General features: G+C 42.9%; 1 non-coding gene across 1 annotated transcript; it reads right to left on the bottom strand.

Annotated features, from left to right (window-relative positions):
• Positions 1-2,180: 2,180 nt before the first annotated feature.
• Positions 2,181-2,253, bottom strand: trnaf-gaa (transfer RNA phenylalanine (anticodon GAA)). Its single transcript has one exon. It is a non-coding gene; the product is annotated as a tRNA-Phe (tRNA).
• Positions 2,254-9,216: the final 6,963 nt, after the last annotated feature.

Genomic DNA, 9,216 nt, shown 5'->3' with positions numbered 1-9,216 from the left:
TAATTCATCCATGCGCTCTTTAAATGCTAGCCATTGCCTATCCACTGTCAACCCTTTAAGTAACGTTCCCCAATCTATCATAGCCAACTCCCGCCTCATACCTTCATAGTTTTCTTTGTTTTGATTCAGGACCCGAGTCTCGGAATCAACTCTCTCACTCTCCATCTTAATGAAGAATTTTATCATATTATGGGCGCACTTCCCCAAGGGACCCCACACAACAAGATTGTTAACTAATCCTTTCTCATTGCACAATACCCAGTCCAGGATTGCCTGTTCTCTGGAGGTGTTATACACCTCTATCAATTCTCCACTCAATCTCCTTTGAGAAATGCAGAATAATCCTAGCTTTTCCAACCTAACCTTGTAACTAAAATCCCCCATCCCTGGATCCATTCTGGTAAATCGCCTCTGCGTCCTCTCAAGGACCCTCACATTCTTTCTAAAGTCTGCTGAGCAGAACTGGAAGCCACACTCCAATTGGGGCCTAACCAGAGTTTTATAATGGTTCAGCATAACTTCCCTGCTTTTGTACTCAATGCCTCTATTTATAAAGCCCAAGATCCCATATGCTTTGCGAACCACTCTCGCAATATGACTTGCCTCCTTCAAAGATTGATGCACATGAACCTCAAGTCCCTCTATTCCAGAACACTCTTTCGAACTGTGCCATTAAGTATATATTGCCTCTCCCTATTCCTTATGCCAAAATACATCACCTCACACTTGTCACTATTAAATTCCATCTGCCACCTGTCTGCCCATTCTGCTAGCCTATCACTGTCCTGTTGCAGGCAGTTCATATCATCTTCACTGTTTGCCGCTTCTCCAGGTTTGGTGTCATCGGCATATTTTGAGATTCTACTCTGTATTCCAAGATCCAAGTCAATTACCTTGAGCAAAAAAAGCAGTGGTTCTATCACTGACCCTTGGGGAACACCACTGTCGACTATCCTCCAGTCTGACAAAGAACCATTTAATAAGACTCGCTGTTTTCTGTCCTTAAACCAATTTTCTATCCAATTGGACACTGACCCTCCTATACCACGAACCTCAATTTTGTTAACCGCCCTTTTATGTGGTACCTTGTCAAACGCTTCCTTAAAATCCATATAAACAACATCCACTGCATTCCCTTCATCAAGCTGCTCTGTTAGTTCATCAAAAAATGCAGCTAGATTAGTCAAGCATGAACTCCTATTTATAAATCCATGCTCACTCTCCTTAATTAACTCGAACCTCTCAAAGTGACTGTTGATTTTTTACCCTGATTACTCTTTCTAAAACCTTACCCACCGCTGCTGTTAATCTAACTAGCCTGTAGTTACCCGGACTGTCCTTACACCCTTTCTTGAATAAGGGTGTCGCCTTTGCCACTGTTTAATCCTCTGGCACCTCCCCCGTATCCAGGGAAGATTGGAAGATTATAGCAAGCCCTTCCGTTATCTGCATCCGCATTTCCTTTCGCAACCTGGGATGTGAGCCATCCGGACCAGGTGATTTATCTTCCCTAAGCACAGCCAGCCTTTTTAGTACCTCCCTCTCCGAATTTGTACTCTCTCCATTGCCTCTACTTTCTTCACTTCAACTGATATTTTGTCAAATTCCACTTCCTTAGTGATCACTGATGCAAAGTACTCATTAAGTAGATTAACATTGCCCTGCACCTCTAAGCTTATATAATCCTTTTTGTCCCTAATAGGCCCGACTCAACCTCTTACTACCCACTTATCATTTACATGCTGCTCGAAGATTTTTGGGTTTCCTTTCATGTTGACTGCCAGTCCATTCTCACAGAAATAGAGAATAAGCAAATATAGAAGATGTAAGTATTTCCCATCCTTGATGAGGTGGAATATTTTATGTTGTGGGTGGTAATGTCTTGGCCCACGAGTGTGGTGGAAGCAGAGACAATCAATGATTTGAAAAGGAAATTGGATGGATACTTGAAGGAAAGAAACTTGCAGGAGGAAAGGGATCGAGCTGGTGAGTGGAACTGACTAGATTGCTCCGGGGAGAGCCAGCATGGACATGATCGGCCAAATGACCACCTTCGATGTTGTAAATGACTCTGTGTTGTTTCTCAAATTCAATCCACTGGCGCTTGGGAAATAATCTCAAAGTAAATTGTGCAACTGGAAAATCAGAACCAAGGCAAGGGACGCAAAAGGAAGCGAAATTGCTGAAACCCGGGATTGAATCAGGGACCTTTAGATCTTCAGTCTAACGCTCTCCCAACTGAGCTATTTCAGCCCTACATTAACAACGACTTGGTGTCCTTGTTTTGGAAGAAAATACATACATTCAAGTTTTCCAAAAAATTAAAGAACACAACATGTGAGTAATATTCCCCATTGCTTTCTCAGTACTGATGGATTGTGAAGCGGGAGACAGCCAGAAGTGCCAATGAGCCGCACAGACCCTGAGCTGAGAATGAAATGAGATCAAATTCAATCTTTCATAGCGAGATGCTGCAGAGAGGTAAGAGTCCTGAATCAAAGCGAGATTTGCTCATTTCAAACACTCCCTGTACTCTCTGCTCATGAAGCCTTACAAAAGGGAAAAACAGAATGGCACTCAAACTCACAACCCTGCCATTAAAAGTCTCATATTCGACTGACAGAACTGTCACTTCTACTCGGTCTCTTATTGGATGGATGCAACTCCAACGCAGGGGTGGCATTCAAATCCTCCCATGGGTCCACATGTCAGACTGAGTTCCATGTTGTAGACTCAAGCAAAGGAAATCTGCTCACTTCCAAAACTATCAGCGAATTGAAGCTGATTACAATCAACATCATCAGAGGTCAGAACTACCTGGTGAAAGAAGACACTCTGAAGAAGGATCCACAATTATTCAAAGGCATCGACAAAGTGAAAAACAAGAAAATCGATGAGTCAATGCAAGCCAAACAACAGAAACACTGAAGAATTCCATTCCATTCCAGTCCAGAACCCAGTCCTGTTGTTTTTGGAGTCAGGTCACAATTACAGCAACAACTTTATATTCCCACTTGGCTATCTGTACATTTAGTTAATTGCAATTTTGTGGACAAGCTCTTTGAATCCAGTTGTCTGGTCCTCAAGCCAGCTCCGTATGGAAGTCAATTCCACCTTCTGCAAGGTTGAAACCATAGATAACCTTAATCTAAAAATGCCAGCAGACCAGGGCTCGTCCGGCACTTGAACCCAGGATCTCTCACATGTTAATTAACCATACTCCCAAAGCGAGAATCATACCCCTAGACCAAAGAGCCATTGACAGGTCAGGCTTTATTAGCTGCTGTGGAATTTCACTGGAACCCCCCAGCCATTCATCCATTTTTTTTCAGATCAAAGCAATATCCTGCAAATGCTGAAATAAAAACAGAAAGTGCTGGAAATGTTCAGCAGCTCTGGCAGCATCTGTGCTGTGAGAAACACAGTTAACGTTTCAGGGCACTCACCTTTTGTTTCAGCCATCCTTTCAGACTGCTTCTGTCCATCCAATCTCACTTTCTATTCTATCCACATTCTAACCATTCACTTCGTTGCTACATTTTTCATGAATTCCTCATTTCTTTTATTAATGACAATTTTGTATTTCTGGCCTTTGCTTCAGACACCACCACAAGTGGAATCATGTCTCCATCTACCCAATCAAACCACTTCGCTGTATCCTCACATTGCAATGTTTCTTTAACCCTGACAGACTGTGGAGTTTCTGCTGCTTGATTGCAGTTCTTGCTTCCCGCCACTAGATGTCACCTCACTCCAATACAGTGAAGTTTACAAATCTGAGAGAGACACAACAGGAAATAATTGTTCACATTATAGTGAATGTGTGGGATTTAGAAATACTAGGAGTGGAGACGAGTTATTATTGCACTCTGCTATTACATCTTTTATAATGGACTCCAGCATTTTCCCCACGACTGATGTCAGGCTAACCGGTATATAATTCGCTGTTTTCTTTCTGCCTCTTTTTTTAAATAGTGGAGTTACATTAACTACCGTCCAATCCATTGGAACTGTTCCAGAGTCGATAGAATTTTGAAAAAAGACCAGAAATGCATCTGCTATTTCAAGGGCCACTTCCTTAAGTACTCTGGGATGTAGATTATCAGGCCCTGGGGATTTATCGGCCTTCAATCCCATCAATTTCCCAAACATTCCCTACTAATACAGATTTCATACAGTTCCTCCTTCTCATTAGACCCAATGTTCCCCAACATTTCTGGGAGGTAATTTGTATCGTCCTTTGTGAAGACAGAACCAAAGTATGTATTTAATTGGTCTGCCATTTCTTTGTTCCCCATTATAAATTCCCCCGTTTCTGACTGGAAGGGACCCACATTTGTCTTCACTAAACTTTTTCTGTACACATATCTATAGAAGCTTTTACAGTCAGTTTTTATGTTCTCTGCGAGCTTACTCTCATACTCTATTTCCCCCTTCTTAATCAATCCTTTTGTCCTCCTCTGCTAAATTCCAAACTGCTCACAATCTTCAGGTTTGCTGCTTGTTCTGACCATTTTATATTTCTCCTCCTTGGATCTAATACTTTCCTTAATTTCTTTTGTCAGCCACAGTTGAGCCACCCTCCCTGTTTTACTTTTGCACAGACAGGAATGAACAATTGTTGTAATTCATCCATGCGCTCTTTAAATGCTAGCCATTGCCTATCCACTGTCAACCCTTTAAGTAACGTTCCCCAATCTATCATCGCCAACTCCCGCCTCATACCTTCATAGTTTCCTTTGTTTAGATTCAGGACCCGAGTCTCGGAATCAACTCTCTCACTCTCCATCTTAATGAAGAATTTTATCATATTATGGGCGCACTTCCCCAAGGGACCCCACACAACAAGATTGTTAACTAATCCTTTCTCATTACACAATACCCAGTCCAGGATGGCCTGTTCTCTAGAGGTGTTATACACCTCTATCAATTCTCCACTCAATCTCCTTTGATATAGGCAGAATAATCCTAGCTTTTCCAACCTAACCTTGTAACTAAAATCTCCCATCCCTGGATCCATTCTGGTAAATCGCCTCTGCATCCTCTCAAGGACTCTCACATTCTTTCTAATGTCTGCTGAGCAGAACTGGAAGCAACACTCCAATTGGGGCCTAACCAGAGTTTTATAATGGTTCAGCATAACAACCCTGCTTTTGTACTCAATGCCTCTATTTATAAAGCCCAAGATCCCATATGCTTTGCTAACCACTCTCGCAATATGTCTTGCCACCTTCAAAGATCGGTGCACATGAACCCCAAGTCCCTCTATTCCAGCACACTCTTTAGAACTGTGCCATTAAGTATATATTGCCTCTCCCTATTCCTTATGCCAAAATACATCACCTCACACTTGTCACTATTAAATTCCATCTGCCACCTGTCTGCCCATTCTGCTAGCCTATCACTGTCCTGTTGCAGGCAGTTCATATCATCCTCACTGTTTGCCACTCCTCCAAGTTTGGTGTCATCGGCATATTTTGAGATTCTACTCTGTATTCCAAGATCCAAGTCACTTACCTTCAGCAAAAAAAGCAGTGGTTCTCGCACTGACCCTTGGGGAACACCACTGTCGACTATCCTCCGGTCTGACCAAGAACCATTTAATATGACTCGCTGTTTTCAGTCTTTAAAACAATTTACTATCCAAATGGACACTGACCCTCCTAATCCATGAACCCCAATTTTGTTAACCACCCTTTTATGTGGTACTTCATAAAATGCTTTCGTAATATCCATATAAACAACATCCACTGCATTCCCTTCATCGGTATTCTCAGATAGTTTATCAACAAATGCAGTTAGATTCGTCAAGCATGAACTAACATTGATAAATCCATGCCCACTCTCCTGAATTAACTCAAACATCTCCAAATGACTTGATTTTTTCCCCTGAGCTGTTGATCTCATGCTGATAGCAAGCTCACCATGGAGCATGTATTTGGCAATGTGACCGTCATCCATTTGGCCCAGTCAACAGAGTCACCGCTGACTCAAGAGGGCAAACATGCTGCGGATCCCTGCACGCTGGTGTACTTCCGCATTCGGCACTCTGTCCTGCCAGGAGATGCCCAGTATCCATCTGAGGCAGTGGAGGTGGAAACTGTTCAGCCGCTTTTTTTGGCTTGTATAAGTTGTTGCTGCTTCTCTACTATAAAGGAGGGTGCTGAGAACACAAGCCTGGGACACGTGGAGCTTTGTATTTTCGGTCAGTTTGCTGTCGGTTCACACTTGTCTTCTCAACTTTGACATGACAGCTGCAGCATTGGCAATCCTGGTGCTGATTTCAGCATCAAGGGCCAGATTGCTGGTGATTGTTGATTGAAGGTATGTGAAGCTGTTGACAACCTCCAAAGTGAGGTTGTCGATGTTGATGGAAAGTGGAGTCTCTACGTCCTGGCCCGTAACTTTCATCTTCCTGATGCTGATTGTCAGTCCAAACTCTTTGCAGGCCAGGGAGAACCGATCTACAAGCTGCTGTGACTGAACTTCATTATGGGATGTCAGCACAGCATCATCAGCAAATAGCAACTCACAGACTAGGAATTTACCCACTTTGGTCTTGGCGCACAGTCTTGCCAAGTTGAACAGCTTGTCGTCAGCTCTGATGTGCAGGTGAACACCTATATCTGAGTAATTGAAAGTGTACAATAGCAGCATGGAGAAGTATATGTCAATTATAAAGGATGTGATAACTGGACAGTTCGAAAATGATGACATGATTGGGCAGAGTCAACATAGATTTATGAAAAGGAAAACAGGTTTGAAAAACCTGTTGAGATTTTTGAGGATGTTACCTATAGAACAGATAAAGGAGAACCAGTGGATGTGTGGTATTTGTATTTTCCTTTGGTAAGGTCCCACACAGGAGGTGAGTAAACAAAATTAGAGCACATAGGCTTGGGGATAATATACTGATATGGATTGAGAATTGGTTAACAGACCGAAAACAGAGAGCAGGAATTACGGGTCCTCCTCAGGATGGCAGGCTGTTACTATTGGGGTACTGCAAGGATCAGTGTTGCAGCCACAGCTGTTAACAACCTATATAAATGATTTGGATGTGGGGATTAAATGTAATATTTCCAAGTTTGCAGATGACACAAAGCTCGGTGAAGTGTGAGTTGTGAGGAGGATGCAGAGAGGCTTCCAGGGGACCTGGAGAGACTAAGTGAATGGGCAAGAACATGGAATATAATGTGAATTAGTGTGAAGTTATTCACTTTGGTAGAATAAACAGAAAGACAGAGTATTTCTTAAATGGTAAGAGGTTGGGAAGTGTCGATGTCCAAAGGGACCTGGGTGTCCTTGTTCCTGAGACACTAAAAGCTCTTGTGCAGGTGCAGCAATCAATTAGGAAGGCAAATGGTATGTTGTACCCACACGAGGGGTCATGAGTACAGGAGTAAAGGTGTCTTGCTGCAATTGTCTAGAGCCTTGGTGAATCCGCACTGGAGTATTGTGTACAGTTTAGTCTCCTCATCTGATGAAGGATACACTTGCCATAGAGGGGGTGAAACAGAGGGTCAACAGACTAATATTTTTTTTGCATTTATTTCATTTCATCTCAGTTTGTTCAGTTTGCTTACCTACTGTTTTTTTCAGGTTTGTACTTCCTGCTGTTCAATATTCAGTCCATTAACACCTAATCTGTACTAATGCTTTGTCTTTCAACACACCATTAACATATTGTTTGCCTTTGCTGCATGACCTTTTGGTCAGCTATGTGGCCTTGTCCAATCTACACCTTCTCCTTTGTTATCTCTTGCCCCACCCCCACCCCACTTGCTTATCACCTGTGACGTTTCTAACATATGTCAGTTCCAAAGATGGGTCACTGACCTGAAACGTTAACTCTGCTTCTCTTTTCACAGATGCTGCCAGACCTGCTGAGTGGTTCCAGCATTTCTTGTTTTTATGTCACCAGACTAATCCCTGGGATGGTGGGATTGTCTGATGAGGAAACTGGGCCTGTATTCCTTAAAGTTTCGAAGAATGAGAGGTGATCTGATTGAAACTGACAACATTCTTACAGGGCGTGACAGTGTGGATGTAGACAGGATGTTTGCCCTGGTTGGTGAGTCTAAAACCAAAGGACATCGTCTCAGAATAAGGAGTAGGCCATTTAAAACTGAGATGGGTGGAATTTCTTCACTCAGACGGTGGTGAATCATTGGAATACTGTGCCCCAGAGGGCTGTGGCAGCTCAATCATTGAGCATGTTCAAGACAGAAATTGATAGAAATCTTGATACTCATGACATCAAGGGATATGGGGATAGCATGGGAAAGGGGCTTTGAGGTAGGTGATCAACCATGATCGAATTGAATGACAGAGCAGGCTCGACGGGCTGAATAGCTTACTCCTATGTTCCTCTGTTCCTAAGAGAGTTGGCGCCAGCACGCAGCCCTGCTTTACCCCACTGCTGATCTTGAAAGCGTCTGATGTTGCTCCATTGTAACTGATGGAACTGTGCATGTTCTCGTGGAAAGAAGAGATGATGCCCAAGAGGTCAGGAGGGCAGCCTGTGTTCCATTGCAGTTTGAAGAGGCCGTCTCTGCTGACAAGATCAAAGGCCTTAGTGATGTTGATAAAAATGTGTGAGGCTCTGTGGCGCAATGGATAGCGTGTTGGGCTTTTAAATAATGATTAAGACGATATTTAAATGTTGTGTGTTCAAATCCCACCAGAGTCAGATTTTGGACCAGAAACAGAGGAGCACAACGGAACAACAAATGAAAAAATGCGCCAAAAGCACAGACTCGGAGACAGAGCGAGAGAGAGAGGAGCAGAGCAGGGGGAAAAAAAAATCGAATAGTGACGTCACAATGGAGAATGAGAGCAGGGAAACAGAGAGCCGCTGGGGTGAGGATACAGGATTTGGTTCTTTCTTCGGTGCAGTGGAAGGAGCTGTTTGGTGAGGATCTGGGAAGCTGTGACATCCAGGTAGTTGATTGGTTTGGAAGAACCGACCTGCTTGATGCACATCTGGTAAGTGATTAAGATCCATTTTAGTCCTAACGTTTAAAATAGTAAACAAACTAGTGGTAAGTTTAATAAAATATGCAATAAAATGAATAATTGAATAAAATATTTAAGTAGTTAATTGAAACACGTTAAGGATGACAGGACAGGTGATGTGTCACAGCTGCAGCATGTGGGAGTTCCTGGATGCCAGTGTGATCCAGGGCAAACACGTCTGCAGTAAGTGTTTGCGGC

This window comes from Heterodontus francisci, unplaced genomic scaffold (assembly GCF_036365525.1).
Source record: "Heterodontus francisci isolate sHetFra1 unplaced genomic scaffold, sHetFra1.hap1 HAP1_SCAFFOLD_43, whole genome shotgun sequence".
Classification (NCBI taxonomy): Eukaryota; Metazoa; Chordata; class Chondrichthyes; order Heterodontiformes; family Heterodontidae; genus Heterodontus; species Heterodontus francisci.
Note: the sequence above shows the minus strand (reverse complement) of the source record. Positions and strands in the feature narration are given on the sequence as shown.